A 15516-nucleotide genomic window follows, 5' to 3' on the forward strand; every position below is an offset into this window, starting at 1 on the left:
AAAGCTTAGTGAAACCAAGATTGGAAATCCAAGTGCATGGGAGGTATGAAGCAAAAGCAAGGTGGAGAGTTCATGTGTTTTGCCAGGTATCAGATAACTCATACTGGGTTGAGTAACACAATGTGTTTGAAACAGCTAAGCTTTAAAGAGAGGCTGGTACGTTTGGGGAGTGTCCTCCTGGCCCTTGGCCATAAGCAGGTGAGATACAGGTTGGAGAAGTTGAGCTGCTTGCCATTGACATCAGTGGCACGAAGCAGCAGTCTGGCCTAATGCCCAACCTCACGGGGATTTTCCACTGCTCAGGACCCTGTGGAGCAGGACCACACCCCCATCACAGACACCTCTGAGTAACAGGATTCCTCTCCCAGCCCAACAGTTTGGGGTAATTTGGTGACTTTAAGCAATACTGGCATACTCAGTTGAACCCTACCTGCCTTGGCCCTTCCAGGGATGTTTTCAACTCAGCTTCTCTAATGAAGTGCCTTTTCTGTAGGCACATAAAAGCCTGTGCTTTGATGCCTAAGACACTTGGTAGCCCAAAGTCAAGATACTAGCATTTTTGCCATTATTTGACCAGTGAAATGCAAAGTCAAAAGTTTAGCATTTTTCCTTTGCCATTACTTCCTTCTCTTTTTTTTTTTTTTTTTTTTACTTTAAAATTAAAAAAAAAAAATTGCAAAAAGGGAAGATCTGGTTTCAGGGAAAACCAGAAGTGGTACCTTCCCCCATAACTTCTTGGGTTACCAATGTGTTTTTCATAAAAGCCTGTTGTTCATATTGGTTGGGAGGAGACCTCAAGGTAAATTTACCAGGAACAAAGATGACTGCTCACGCTGATACTGGGATGGGCTTAGGGCTGCTCTGGTTACATAATGATGCTTAAAAAAAACCTTCTGGGGGCTGGAGACTTTGTCTCCCTGCCTGCAGGCTGGGTATGTCCTGTATTGTGTGATGGTACAAGGACAGTATGATACTGTGGCTATTTGATAAGATAAACCTCTGGGTGGTAGGAGGTAGTGAGAAGTTCCTCTTGTCTTGCTTTGACATCTGCTGCCCATGCCCAGCCTCTTCTCAGAAATGCTGAGGTTGGGAGGGTCTCTGGAGGGCTCGAGTCCAACCTTCTGCTCAAAGGAGGGCCAACTTTGGGTTGCTCAGGGCCTTCTCCAGCCAAATTTCAATATCTCCAGGGAGGGATATTCCTCCACCATATCTCAGGGTCTCTGTTTTGGCAGTTAACACAGCAAACTTTTTTTTTTCCTTCCTTATATCTGGTTGGAATTTCCCTTGTTGCGTCTTGTAACCAGCTGCTTGTCCTTTCTCTGAGCACCTCCAAGGAGAGTCTGGCTCTGGTTTCTCCATCCTCCATTAAATAGCTGAAGGCAACAACTTGATCCCCCTTAGCCTGCTCCCCTCCAGCCTGCTCTGTTGCATGAGGTCATTCAGCCTCACATCTGGGACTTTGCTGAACTTCATGAGCTTCTCTGAACTTCACCTTCCACTGAACACCAGCCTGCTGAGCCTCAGAGGGATGTGGTAGGAGGTTGTGGCTGAAGGAGGTAGGACCATCTCAATCTATAACTTGGGGGTGTGTACGAGCAATACCTCTCCCCGCATAGGAAGTTTTTTGAGCAGCTGGAGGCTCTGATGGGGCTCTGTCCCTGCCTGTTGCTTCTGCATCAGCATCCTGGAGAGATGGGAACATAAAGCCTGCATGTTGGTACATTTTGAAGGCACTAAAGCCCTTGGACCGAGCCGCGCTGATCAGAAACCTTCCCACATCGTGCTTTCTCCTGGGGATGAGTCAAGCTCTTGATGCACGGCCAACAGATTATTGATCCTCGTTGATGGGAAAAAAAAGTGCATCAGCCTCCTGTTTCCCAGAGCCACTTTCCATAACGGTTGGGGTTGGCAGCACTGCTCCCCTGCCCATCAGGGCTGTGTGGGGTGGAGAAGGGGTCCTGGTGGGTGATCTGAGGAAGGGCAGCCATCAAAGCTGCTTAGCTGCTCTTTCATCTTTGTAATGACAGGACCTTCGCTCACCCCATAGGTGGTTCAGAGAAACGGGCTTTTGGCTGATTCATCTTAATTGGTGCAGAGAGGGAGGTGGGTGTGATGAAAACTCCTCAGCGAGGAGCATTTGCTGTTGAACTGCTGCCTATGCTTGGTATCTGCTCCCAGGTGAGCGATCAGATTAAGGGGAGAACAAAAAAGCTGTAGTCTGGCAGATGTGTGAGAGGTGGGAAACTCCTGTGGGGGGAAGAGAAATGTGAAGGGTTTCCAGAGGGTTTTTCCTCCCCTCCCTTCTTCCCTTGAGGTCTGATGTTGCAAAAATGAAAAAAAATCGGGAAAAATAGAACAGAAACTTTCAAGGGGAGTACTTTTGTCAATATGTGAGGAAAGGGTAGAACAACATTTAAGTTGAGGCTATCACTGCTGTGCTTCAGATCCTCTGTCTCTGAACACACCGAATGGAGGCATTTCCTTTTCCAACACGGTTTAGCAGGAGAGAAGATCACATCTGTGTTTTGGCATAAATAAAACATGTGTTTAAGGAGCTCCCTGGGTTTACACAGTTGTAACGCTGCGTCCATCAACAGTCAGCCAAGTTCAGACTGCTGTAAAAGCTCAAATTGGACAGACATTAGCCCTCGCCACGTGTTTGTAAATGTGGCACTGCTGATGCCAAGGAGAGCGGCTGCAAAGGAAAGTAAACGATTAACCTAGGAGAAATTGGATCCCTGTGATAAAATGAAAGATGGTCTAATGAGGGGCAGAGGAAGAGCTTCCAAGGCAAGGATAAAACTCCAGGATATCAGGTTTGTGCCCCAGAACTCCTGGTACTTGCTCCGTGCAGCTGTGGAAGGGGGATGGCTGCCCATCGTGGGTGTCCCACAGGGAATGAGTAGAAAACATGTAGACTGGTTCTTCCCACGTCTTCTTTTTAGCCATAGTAGTGATATTTTTGGCCAGCTAAGCACATGTGTTATTCAAAAGAAAATAAAGAATCAGGAAGAGCTCAGCTCAGTCGAGCTTGTCCCAGGCTCTGAGAATGGCTTCTCTAGACCTTAATCCTGAGCCACTGCAAGCTGGGGCATGAGGGATTCCAATCAATTACTTAATTAATATTCTTAATCCAAGTCTGGATTAAACTGCAGTTATGAGTGATTGGCTTGACTCAGAAATAAGCCTTTGAATAACTGCTTTCACAGCTGCAGGATGGCTCATAAATTCCTTCCGCTGCCATGAGCCTGAGAAGAGCGTGACGCGAGGTCTCTGCAAACTGAGGTAGCTTCCAGTGGTTCCTGGGGTTGCCCTGCGTTGCTGGAGGGATGGTGAGGCAGATAGCTGATGCCTTTCAAAAAAAATGCTGTGTTTCTAGCTTGGTGGATTGCATCCAGACCGCCCCTTCTCTTGTAAACAGGGCAGATTATTTATCTGCTAAGGTGGGTCAGACGAGGAAGTCCCTAATCCCCTCCCACAGGTCACCTATATGCAAACGAGCTTTTTGGTTTTTTTTTTTTTTTTTTTTTTTTTTTTTAAAGCTGTTCTGTGTAATCCCTTCCATCTATTTCTCAATCCATAGATGGACTCTTCAATTTCTGAAGGCTTAATTTGCCAAAGTGGAAAAGAATGGGCTGGCAATTATCTCAATCAGCTTTTAATTAGGGCTTATGTTTCCTTCTTGGTAGTCCCCCAGGCAGAAACAGTTCCTGACTTCCCACAGTTCATTCCTGCTGCTGCAAACCCCACTTTTGTTAGAAACAGGACTTGGGGGGGTTTTAAATCTCCACCACTCCCTCTCCTGTGCATCCTTGGACCCAGCACTGTCCCCATTTCTGCATGCACAAGGATTTCCCACAAAAACAGGCACAGGATGACCTTGAGTGCCTGCAAAAGCGAATTCTGCTGGCTGTCTTTCCAGGGGTGGTGAGATTTGAAGGCAGTGAGGGGAGATGACCCAGCAGATCTGGCCTCTCTTCCTAGCCCAAGTACGTGGTACAATCCTATTTTTTTTTTTATTAGGCTTCTCTTCCTTCTTCCTTGGGACCCTGTATTGGATGGCTACAGCCTCATGTCTCATCCAGCTTTCAGCTTCATCCCCATGTCTTTCACGAGGTGTCACCAACCCTAGCTTTGTCCTGATGTAGTGATGTGTGCCATGTGAACGTGCAAAGGGGTCTTGGCAACACTGGCAAAGAGCTGAGCACCTTCGCAATTTGGCATGCGGTCTGTGTTGTAACAGGCTGTGGTTCAATCACGATTCCTTCCATGATGTCCTCCTCTATTGCTCTTATGTTTGATTTAGTTTCATTTTCCCTACAGCCAGTTGGGTAGGCTTTGCAGCGTGGCTGCACAATCCCTTACTCCCTTGCTGTGCAAATAGTTTTGGGGGTTTTTTCCCCCCTCCTTCCCTCTTTTTTTTTTTTTTTTTCTTTTCCCCCCCTTCCCTTTTATATTGTCACCTTTGAAAGAGCTCCTACATGGGGCTATGCTGGATTGTCCTCATAGTGCCTTCTTGTGTGCTGGAAAAGAAAAAAAAAAACAATCAGGAGTTATAATTCTACAAATAAAATAGCTCAGCCCAGTTTTTCCGCTTTGAGAGTCTAAGACAAGATGGTTTGTTATCCCTTAGCACTTTAATTTGGTATTGTTATCACTAGTAAAAGGCCGTAAGCTTTGTACTGAGTTTGCAAGTCCTCAGGATTGAGGTTTGTTAGGTTTGCTCTGACGGAGCTTGTTTTGACCTGCCTGAGGCTGTTCTTTTTAACGTGGCGGAGTGGTAAGAGCAATTTTTCTAATTGACCAAGTGGCTATGGCTAATTTGTTTTACTTTTGTGTTTCTTTGTATAGTGCAGCTGTAGGTTTATATAGATAGCAGTGACCAGCCGTTATTCTGGATAGAATGAGGTATTTATGACTCTGACCCAAAACATAGTGTAGAGAAATGCAGGTTTGGTACAACAGCAAAGGTCTTGAGAAGCGGAGATGTGGGGTGTGCAGGTATGGGGTGATGAGAGGGGGCCTGGGCTGGAACTGGAGACCCCTTGGCTATAAACCACTCGCTCTGCTGAAGAAATGCAGACCTGGAGCTGGACCAGGCTGGTTTTAGGGGTAACAAACAGTACAAAAGTAGTACCTAATGTATGTAAAAGGCACTGCATATAGTAAACTGAGATGTAATACGCAGCTGCAGACCAATGAAAAAAGCATGTTTAAAAAAAAAAAGTTACTAAACATAATTGAAATGACTCTGAGTGGTTCCTGGGGAGAGGAAGAAGGAACCATCAAGATGAACATCTTATTTTTCCTGGCACAGGGCTCCAGATGCTGACGACTCACCGTAATGCCATCAGCATGAAACCCTCAAGAGTGGGAAAGGTGAGCATAACACCAAGAAAAAGGTGTAGAAAACACTAAGCGTGTGTAATAATTTTAATAATAATGTAATTCTGCATAGGATTATTCTTTGTTGTCCTATAGTAGTTAGATCTAGACCAACAATCATTCTTGGATGATACTGTTAAGATTTCAATTGTACTAATAATATATATACACACATACATGGTGTGCTTTCTCTTTGCCCATAAGATGAGATTTTGAGGTTGTAGCAGTAGCATGGCTTCTTTCTCTGGTTCTCTTGGGCTCCCCTGATCTTGCTGGTACCTCACCAAGCTTAGAGTTGTGCTAACAGAGCTGGTAGAGCAGCACTTGGGCCAAGACATGGTAGGGAAATCCACATAGCTGCAGGGGGAACAAGCCTTTCCAGCGCTAACCCAAGGCTCCAGGCTTGACCCCAACTGGGCAACCAAAGATGGGGGTCCCGGTCCTCAAAGAGTGGCTCCTCCTTGCTGGACCCAGCACGCATATCCCCTTTTCTCTAAGACCAATGCACAGCGTGCAAGTCCAAGAGTCCTCATTTCCCTTCTGGTGGCCTTGCTTCCTCCTAGGCTGGTCACCACTTCCTACCCTGCCTTTTATCTCCTGCCTTCTTTCAAGGAGGAACTGCTGTTATCGATACCAACTGCTTTCCTTTTGGTTTATTTTGAGATATTAGGTAACGTGTGCTCGGGCAAAGGCAGCACACAAAACTCGGGCAGCAGATGTGAGCACTGGGCTCCTGCAAGGCTCTGCAAGTACGTGTCAGCCCCCTGGTCAGGGCTCTGCACGCTGTGCAACACGTGGGTTGACCTGTGTCAGCCTTTGCATCGGCCACCCTCCTGGCTAAGACTCCACCGAGGATTGGGAGCTGCTTCCCCTGAAGACCGTGCAGGCAGAGAAGAGCAAATGGAGATGAGGGCTCTCCTGATGGCGTGTCTGGCCATTGTCCTCTGCGTGGACGTTGGTGAGTTGTTCAGAATTACGGCAAGGCTTGGGCTGGGATGGAGAGAGATGGCATTTTCTGGGGAGAAGCCACATACATAACTTCTAAGTCCAGCGGTCTTTAAGTCAGTAGATAGTGATAGATAAAGAGTTGGTCTGCATGGTCAGTTTTGTCTCTTCTTTGTGCTGTCACAGCAGGGCCCTGCTGCCAAAGGACTTGTGCTGCAGACACCCTGCAGCCTTGGGCTGCCCACAGGGCAAGCCAAAATTTGTCACCTTCCCCTATTCTCACTATGCGCAACCAGAAAGAGCCCTTTGGGTTTTCTCTGCAAACTCAATCACATCTTGAGATCTGGAGCTAATGCTACACTTCTTGGATGGGGGCACAATTAAGCTTTGAGTTAAAAATCGAGTGCAACCTTCACTGCTTTTCTGGCCCTGTGACCATTTGCTAAATGCTGTAATGGGGTAGTTGAATATCAACGTTCGCAGAAAGCTTCTGCTGCCCACTCACCTGGAAGGAGGGTTTTTCTACAGGGAAGTGCGTGTTTAGCAATTTTGGGTGTGGGATAGTAAAAGGGGTAGAACTGGCTCAGCCAAATTCTCTGTGTCTTATTCTATGTCCTGTGGACTGCATGAGGATGGGAACAGGTCCAGCTGGGAAGGGGTTTCTTGCTTTGACCTCATGCAAATCATTTATGTTCCCCTCCTGTAGTCAACTCACTGATGTGCTACACCTGCACCAACCAGACCAGCAATGATCAGTGCCTGATGACTTCCACATGTACCAAAAATGAGACAGCCTGTGTGACTATAGTTGAGAAGATAGGTGCTGGTGAGTCCCACTGCCATGAACTGCCTGGGTTGTGACCTCCCAATGCTCCTGTGTGTCCCAGCCCTGCTCCCAGTGGGTCTGTGTCCTTCCCCCGCTTTCTGCTCCAGTGCACTCGGGTCTAAAACATTCCCCTTCCCTGGGGCTTTGGGAGAATAGTGCTGGGTTACAGCCCAATTATTCTTCGCTTGAACAGCGAGGCAGAGGGTAGTTAAACGAACACCATAACCCACATAGACTTGGGTGATCTCTCATGCTGCTTACACAGTAAAATCAGGATTTGCCCTTGGAAGAAAGATTCATGGGTTGGTTTTACTTGACTTTTTATCCAGGCACTCACCAACAGAAGTTGATCAGCAAAAACTGCATTTCAAATTGCAGTATGTTTCAAGACTCTTATGAATGCTGTAGTCAGGACAACTGCAATCGCAACGAGGCATCTGAGACGAGACCTCCCATAGCGGTGCTGGGAACTGCAGTTCTGGTCAGCGTTACCAGGCCCCTTTTCTGGACTGGACTGTGGTGAGGTCCCTGTTGAATAACCCGTGCAAGCTTCTTAACCCATCCTGGTCCCCTAGCACCTGCAGTCATTTTGCCCATTTGTCCCCAGAATGTCTTCTAAACATCTGATGTTCAGGCATGGAAAGGCCAGTCTGAAGCTAGCTTGAGCTTGATGGAGAAGAGATCCCTCAGTTACTCTTTTACAGCTTCTGATGCAACAGAGCTCTGCAGCCACCATTAAAAAAAAAAAAAAAAGACATTTCCAAGATGTTTATTATTTATTCTCTTTTTTGAGTGCTGACTCACAGCAGGGCTGGGGTTTTGCAAGCAGCGTGGTCAGGTTGTTCATGCAAGTACACAGAGAGCTAAACAAATGGAGGTGAGTAGGAGGAGGATACAATCCTGATCAGCACAGCCCCAGATCAGAGTGTGGCTCTTACTGTTTCAACCAGGCAGAAATTTCTGAAGGTTCATAGAAAAAAGTCTGGAAAAATCATGAATTTGCCATCTCCAATGGTATTGTTCTAGTATGCTGTCAAGACTCTGGTCTTGACAAGGTCTAGGACAGCATGGGGTGGGCATATTAGCAAATGAAATGCCCTGTGTCAGTTCCTGGCCTTGGGCTCAGCTGGTCCCCATCTGTACAGCCGAGCTCTCTCCCTCCAAAATAAGATGTCTGAATCCAAAATACCTGTTGGAAAGTAGATCTGGAATTGTCAGGAATGGTCCTACTTGGTCAGGCCACAACCATGCTGAGGAGTGTGCTAATAATTAAACAGTGTGGACACCTGTGGGACAGCCCTTGAAACTGTGCGTGGGCTCTCCATGTGTCATTGGTATAGACATAGCTGCCTCCATGACAGCTCTTCTGCAGTGTGGTTCCAGCTCCAGGGCAGCTGGGAAGGGTGGTGACCTCCTCTGGAGCTTGTGACACCTGGACGTCACTGCTGGATACCCCTGTTAATGCTCCCAAGTACAGGTATGATCCTGTAAGTAACTTAATCTGGAGCCAGCTGGGATTTGGGCAATACAGGAGTCCCAAAGACACCACGAAATCAGGTAATACTGCTAAACAGAGATTTAGGATGCCCCTAGGGCACCATTTCCTTGCCATGCTTGAAAGAGAGGAAGCCAAAGGGCAGGTTCTCAGACGGATTTCAACACCTTGGTGTAACCTGGCCCCAGGCTGCCCATGCTGTGCTCTTGAACCCGAGTATCTTTGCCCCACAGCGGGACTCCCAGGGCAAGTACCTGGGCACCTCCATAGCACCCAGGGATGGGAGTGCATGGGAGGTTGGGTAGGAGCAGCCACAGGGTCTGAGTTCTTCAGCGATTTAGCATACAAAGGGTTTAAGCCCATGTTACTTTGCAGTAAACCTATGGGTGGGATTAGCTCCAAGCTCCCTTTGGCTTCCCTGGGAGTTAAGCACTGAAACATCTGTGAAGATCTGAGGTGGGGACAGATCTGTGTCAGGGGGATGGTGGTTACAACCCACCTTGCTGTCCTGATTTTGAGGAGGTCACAACCAGGAAGGATACAAAGAAATGAGCCTTGCAGAACCAAGCACAAGTAAATCCCCAGGAAGGAGGAGAAAGAGGGAGAGAAAGAGCCAGAAAGAAAAATCACGATTCAGCCACTGTCATTGGACTCAAGGAGAGGAAGAGCTGGAGCTTGCCCTCACCCAGCGGATGCTCAGCACACACAGGTCTCTTCTCCTCCTAGGGTTATGCCTGCTTCAAACTGTTGTCTTCCCTGCCAAAAACAAGTGGTACCATGTTGACCTCACCCACAACTCCACCCAAAATGAAGGATGGGGAACATGATAGAGTTAGATTCTGCAATTGCTTCAATGGGTTTTATTTAGGGCTGGAAAATCCCTGGTGGTGCAATCATAGAATCATTTAGATTGGACAAGATACCATAAACCTAACATTGCCAAGTCCACCACTGAACCATGTCCCTAAGTGCCACATCTACACGTTTTTTAAATACCTCCGGGGATGATGACTCCATCACTTCCCTGGGCAGCCTGTTCCAATGCTTGACAACCCTTTCAGTGAAGAAATTTTTCCTAATATCCAATTTAATCTCCCCTGGCACAACTTGAATCTGTTTCCTCTCATCCTATCACTTGTTACTTGGGAAGAGAGACCGACATCCGCATCATACCTGGTGCTGAGAACCTCTTCTGTCCTGCAACCCCTGGCAGCCCCTGGTATACTAGCAACTGGGTGGAAAATGGCAATACATACAGATTGGGATGATGCTGGGATAGATGGAAATATTTGGGAACCTTCTGAGATGCCACCTAAGAAGTGATGAGGCAGACATCATGGTCTGACCACAGGGAAGCTGAATAGTTAAAAACTTCAGGGCAAATAAAAGGAAGAGACACCATGAGATCAAGCCATGATGTTTCTGTCCCTCCTCGTCGTTGTGGTTCCATATGTGGACACTTGTCCCGAGACCTTTCGTGAGAGGAGCCCAGTACGAGGCTCCCAGAAGATGCGCAGATCCCTGGCTGACTTCTGTTCATTGACTTCTGATCTCTGTTCTCCATCCAGGAAGACTCAACGGCCAGAACATTGCAGAGGGCAGCCAAATAAAGCTGCGTTTACTAGCCAGCTCTAACACAATTGTGTAGTGTAGCGTGACACAGCCAAGAGTAAAATCAGGGACCAAGCTCTCATCCTGAAGGATGTGATTCACATGCCTGCAAGGGTCTGATCTCCAAGGCTGAACCTAAGCAAGGGAAATAAACAGTTCCTGGGAACATGCCCTGATCTGTAATGCCATCATCCACAACATTTAATTAATTATTTTAATTGTTAGCACATTCCCTGGCAAGGTTTTAACATGGACCAACCATCATAGTCCTATGCAATGTCTGGAAAAAACAGAGGAGAGAGCACAAGGGTAGGACTATTCACAAGAGGCCTTGCTGATGTCCACCTCTTGGCCTCTGTGCTGGAGATGGTCCTGGACACATCTGCTATAGCTGTAGCCCCATTTCTGCTCTTGATGCTGGATACTGGGACATCTTTTTTGCAGCTCTCTGCCCTGACCCAGCCAAGCACTGCCTTCCATGCTGCAGTCATGCTGTTTCCATGTGTTGGCCACCCAGGGTGACACCACCATCCTCAGTCTCCCATGTGCCTCTGAGGAAATGCCAGCCATGGCAGTCCCACACCTCACACACGTGCATCAGACATACCTGAGGCCAGGAAGGTAACTTCCCAACTATCTGGCTCAATGGGCCACCGGCAACCCTCAAAACGCCAAGCGGCCCATCGTGCACCCTCATCCATCATCACACTTGTCCATCAAACCTCCTGCCAGCGGACCAGTGGTGGACCACTTCCCGTGGCCTTGCAGATCATCTTCCTGCTGTCAGTGAGGAGCAGATTTGAATCCCTGAACTCTGGTGACTCCTCTCCAGCTCTGTGTCAGAGGGGAGACGTTCACACCATCAGTCCTTCGAAGTGAGGGAATAAACTGAGTCAGAGACATTTCTTTGTTTAAAAGAAAAAAATCAAGAATGCACCTTGTTAATCATATTGAAGAGTAACACAATTGTTTTTCCCTTCTTCCTCAAAAAAAGAGTCAAGTCTGGTTAAAGCAAACTGCTTCTTTATCAGCGCAGATCTTTGCCAGGGTGCTCCCGCTGCTGCAGGACACCAACTTGGCTGCTCAAGCTGATTTCCAGACTCCCCCAAAGAGTCATCCCTGCAGGAGGACACCACGCAATGAATCACACTCGGCAATCCTTATTCCCTGGAATAGGTCTAGCTCTTCAGTTGCTACCTCGTGACATCTGGGAGGACTGACACACCTTCTCCGGCATCCACGGCGGTATGCAGTCCCTGAGTCTGGCAGAACTTCATCTGTTGGGCAAGCGATGTGGCTTATCCTCTCCACGCCCAGAAGATGTATGTCCATTGGAGAGGAATGGTTAGTGCTTATGGGGTTATCAGGGCTGACTTCACCATCCTGTTGATCCTGCTTTATGTCAGCTGTATTGGCAGACTCAGTGGTTTAACGCCGGTGTCAGAAACCTCAAAAATATCTGCAAATCAACCAAAAAAGCCCACCCCAATAATCCCCCCTCTTTTTTTTTTCTTAAAAAGGAAGACGCAATGGGTTTTGGTGTCCCTTTGAACTTCCTCTGGCCGTGCCTTTACTGTGATGAGCAATGATTAGTCCCATTAGAGGCTCTAAATGTCTCTGATGAATATGACCCCTGCTTCAGGGACGCTTGCTCATCTGACTGATCTCCTGCCCAGAAAATAATGTTGGCCCCCAATCATTTTAGCCCTCCCCCTGCTCATCTAAGCTCTTTCTTCCACATGTTTTCAGAGCCTCTGCCTCTTCTCCTTCTGCATCTCCATCTTCTAAACCCCAGGCTGTTTAGCTACAGCTGGATCCCTGTTTTTTTCCCTGCAGACCGAGTCTTGCGGGGTGGAGAAGGAAGGGGCGAGCAGACAGCTGATTGCCCAAGCGGCTTTATACAAAGGGGCTGCTCCTGCTTAGTCCTCTCTGCTCTTTGGTGACCAGGCACGTGGTGACTCACGGAGATGTCTGCTGATATTCAGTACCAAACTTCCTGGTAACTCTCCTTGGAAGCAGAAGTGGGACAGGCAGTCAAATGGAGGCCCCAGAAGGGCTGAAATTATCAGCTCCAGCTCCACCCAAGTTGTAAGCATGCAGAGAAATTGTAAAGCCTGAGAACATTCTATCTGACTGGTATCTAGCAGGACTTTGAATCGGATGCTCCACGTAGAAGGGGGACAAAGATATTTTTACCCTTTGCTCAGATGTAGCACAGGAAAGCTGTTGCAAAGCTGGAAACCAACCTCCAGTGTCCCAGGCTCTGCGTTTGAACCTCAAAGCCATCACTCTCATGCGGCAGCTGCTCTCCAAACCAGGATGCAGAGCATTTAGGACTTTGTAGATAACCAGCAGCTTTTATAGGCAAACAGGAAACTATAAGACATTTCCTGTTTATATTGCCAGCCATGAATATACAGCTAGATCTACCCTGACTGTAGATATTGGGAGTTCTCGTGGCCTAACCCTGGAAACACACTTGGCAATAATCCACCCGGATAAAGCCATTAATTTATGCCACTTATTACCATTTTGCTTTGAGTAGCTGCCTTCACTGAACTATCTGGCCACAGATGTGATGATCAGATTGGAGCTAAACAGTATAAAAACCCCACTCAGACATCAGTAGCATTGCTAGCCTGACCATAGATAAATTAAAGTATTAAAAGTAATAAATGGAATGAATTGCCTTAGTGCTTTCACTCCTCTCCGGCCCCATCAGACCAGCCTGAAGGCAATGTCAAGGTGAGAAATCAACCCACATGCATTCCTAGCCTGTCAAATAATGCATGATCCCTGCCCACTCTTTCAAAATTGTTGTCTTCATCATCACTTGGTCCGAACGCAGGGAAGATAAATATCCTGTCCCCGGGTGAAGGTGCTTTTCCCGGGCTGTGGAGTCGACTGAGAGAAGATGAAGGCGTCCCTCCTTGCCGTGCTGGCTTTGATCCTATGCGCAGATCAAGGTGAGGTATCACGGTTCGCTACTAGACAAAGAATAGTTGCATGTTTTAAAGTCAGGGAGGCCTTGTAGCCAGGGAAAGAAATCATGGGAGAGGGTGCCTTAGCTCTTGCAGTGGTGCAGCTGAAGGACGCGGTGTGTTTCTTATCTGTAGTCTCAGCCTGGATCTGTGAAAGGTTTATTCTCTGCAGGGAAATTTCCCTATAGACTCATGCACTACTGGATTTTTATGAAAGCAAGACAGAAAAAGGGAAGCAGTTGCCACTGTTCTGCCGTTGTTAAGAGACTTCCCAGTGAGTTTGTCTGTTGAGATGATGCAAGACTGTGGTTATTTCTAAATCTTGATGAAGAAGTGCTTCAGCTTACGATAGCACAATACATCAGCAGCTCTGTGCACCCGGTTCCTACTGCAGTCAGTGATGCTGTTCCTAGCGGCAGCAGTGGGACAGGGCCAGATCTACAACATCTGCCTGCTGAATGGCCCCAATTTCTGCCCATCTCAGAGACCCGACAAGCTTGCTGATTTCAGAGCTTTTAGGACAAAGTTGGGGAATTAGGGAGAAGTTGGGTTGTGGACTAAATGGGTTAAGCAGCCTTATGCTGGGATATGGGGTGGAGAAGTATATTTGCGTATTATTTGCATTATAGATTATGTATTTTATTTCACAGGGAGATTGTGAATGAAATCAGAGCCCTCTTAAAGTATATGATCTTATAGCCTCTGTAGACAAGACAGTTAAGCAACCAGAGAGAATAAATGTTATCCTCATTTTGTAGAAGAACAGGGTTTGCCAGTGCTTGGAAATTTGCCACATCGTCTGGTGCAAAAAAATAATTTCTTGGAATAGTTATTTCTGTCCTATTGTGGCCTAAGAATACCTTTCTGCTATTTAGCTTTGTTCACTTACCAGAATAGCGATTCTGACAAATTTCCAAGTGTTAACAAGGCCCAGGGGACAGAGAGATTGTCTTCAGTCCCAAAAGGAAGATTGCCCTAAGCCGTGTTAGATAACCTAGGAAGTAAAAATGAAGTGTTAGACTGCACGTGTCTTAGGGCTGAATTCACACAGCAAAGAGTTAAAAGCCCTTCTCCTCACCTTTTTTTTTAACCCGGGTTATGGATATGTTTGAGGGCATTGAAATCCCGCCCAAAGACACAGGCGTGGGAGACTGACTTCTTTAGGCTATGGAGGTCCCAGTTAACCCTATTCAACTGCCAATACTTACTGCCCAGTTAGGCTATAGTCTACGTGATAGTGTCTCCAGCAACTAGAAAGGGTGACCTCAAGCCTTAGGACATCCCTGTAGACTCTTTAGGACATCCCTGTAGACTCTTACAGAGGATCCTGTCCTTCCCAGCTCACTGCGTCACATCAAACCCAGTACTCTTGACCCATAGTGCTATTATTTTGAGTGCAGGGCAGGAAGGGAAGACTTGCACCATCGGTGAGTGTATAGAGAGATGTGTGTGCCTGAGTGCACGTGTTGGGTGTAAATGTGCAAGTGTGTGGATGGCAGAGTGGGTCGGGTCTGGGTCTTGCAGCCCCATCACTTTCAGCAAACCCACACCTTGTGCATTTGAGAGTCAATGGAAAGCAGGTGGTAATTTTTCCTGCTGGGATTAGCGGCATTTTGTCTCCATCTTCCATATCTTCTGTCTCCTCCTGCAGCAAATGCCCTGTATTGCTACACCTGTGACTGGGAACAAAGCAACTGGAGCTGTCTGAAGGCCAAGAAGTGCTCGGACAAGGATGAGTACTGTGTGACCAATGTTGCCTCTGTAGGAATTGGTACGTACTTGCTGTGTATCCTCCGACGGGGACTCAGGAATGGGATGTGGGGTTCTGATTGGATTTGTTATGGTTGCCTTTTGTTGATGGATGGGCTGAGGAGTCATGGGGAAGCACATGTGGGAGGTGGAGCCCTTGCTAGGCCAGCCTGGCAGTGCTGAAGTTTGCACGGTTTGAAATCTTCCTCCCCATCACACATTGAGATTGCCCTCTTTAGCCTTTGTTTTATGCCTGCATGGAAAAGGCAGGGGACACTGAGAAAAGAGGAAGGACAAAGACAGGATCCTTCAGAGGAAGAATAAATAAATTTGAACCTTGATTAGTCAAGGAGATAAAAAGAAGTAGGTAACCAGGGTGGATAAGAAGGTCTAGAGAGATTAGAGGGGAATAAAATTATTTCCTTCAAGCAGAAAAGCCTGGAAATGTGCTTTCAATCCAGGCATGAACATTGTCTCATGGATGCCATCGTAGACCTAAGAAAGCCTTGACATGAGGGTCCATG

The 15516-nt window shown here is 47.2% G+C and overlaps 1 long non-coding RNA gene across 6 annotated transcripts; it reads left to right on the forward strand.

Moving 5' to 3' along the window:
* The first annotated feature begins 656 nt into the window (after positions 1-656).
* LOC142078491 (uncharacterized) lies at positions 657-14520 on the forward strand. Of its 6 annotated transcripts, none has more exons than XR_012672212.1 (6): positions 657-1556; positions 3210-3332; positions 5318-5379; positions 6049-6343; positions 7037-7156; positions 7486-14520. It is a non-coding gene; the product is annotated as an uncharacterized LOC142078491 (long non-coding RNA). The 6 variants fall into 6 exon arrangements; XR_012672211.1 differs by lacking the exon at positions 3210-3332 and having other exon boundaries at positions 7486-11606; positions 12099-14520; XR_012672213.1 differs by lacking the exon at positions 657-1556 and adding an exon at positions 1569-2816.
* The last annotated feature ends 996 nt before the right edge of the window (positions 14521-15516 follow it).

This window comes from Calonectris borealis, chromosome 2 (assembly GCF_964195595.1).
Source record: "Calonectris borealis chromosome 2, bCalBor7.hap1.2, whole genome shotgun sequence".
Taxonomy (NCBI): Eukaryota; Metazoa; Chordata; class Aves; order Procellariiformes; family Procellariidae; genus Calonectris; species Calonectris borealis.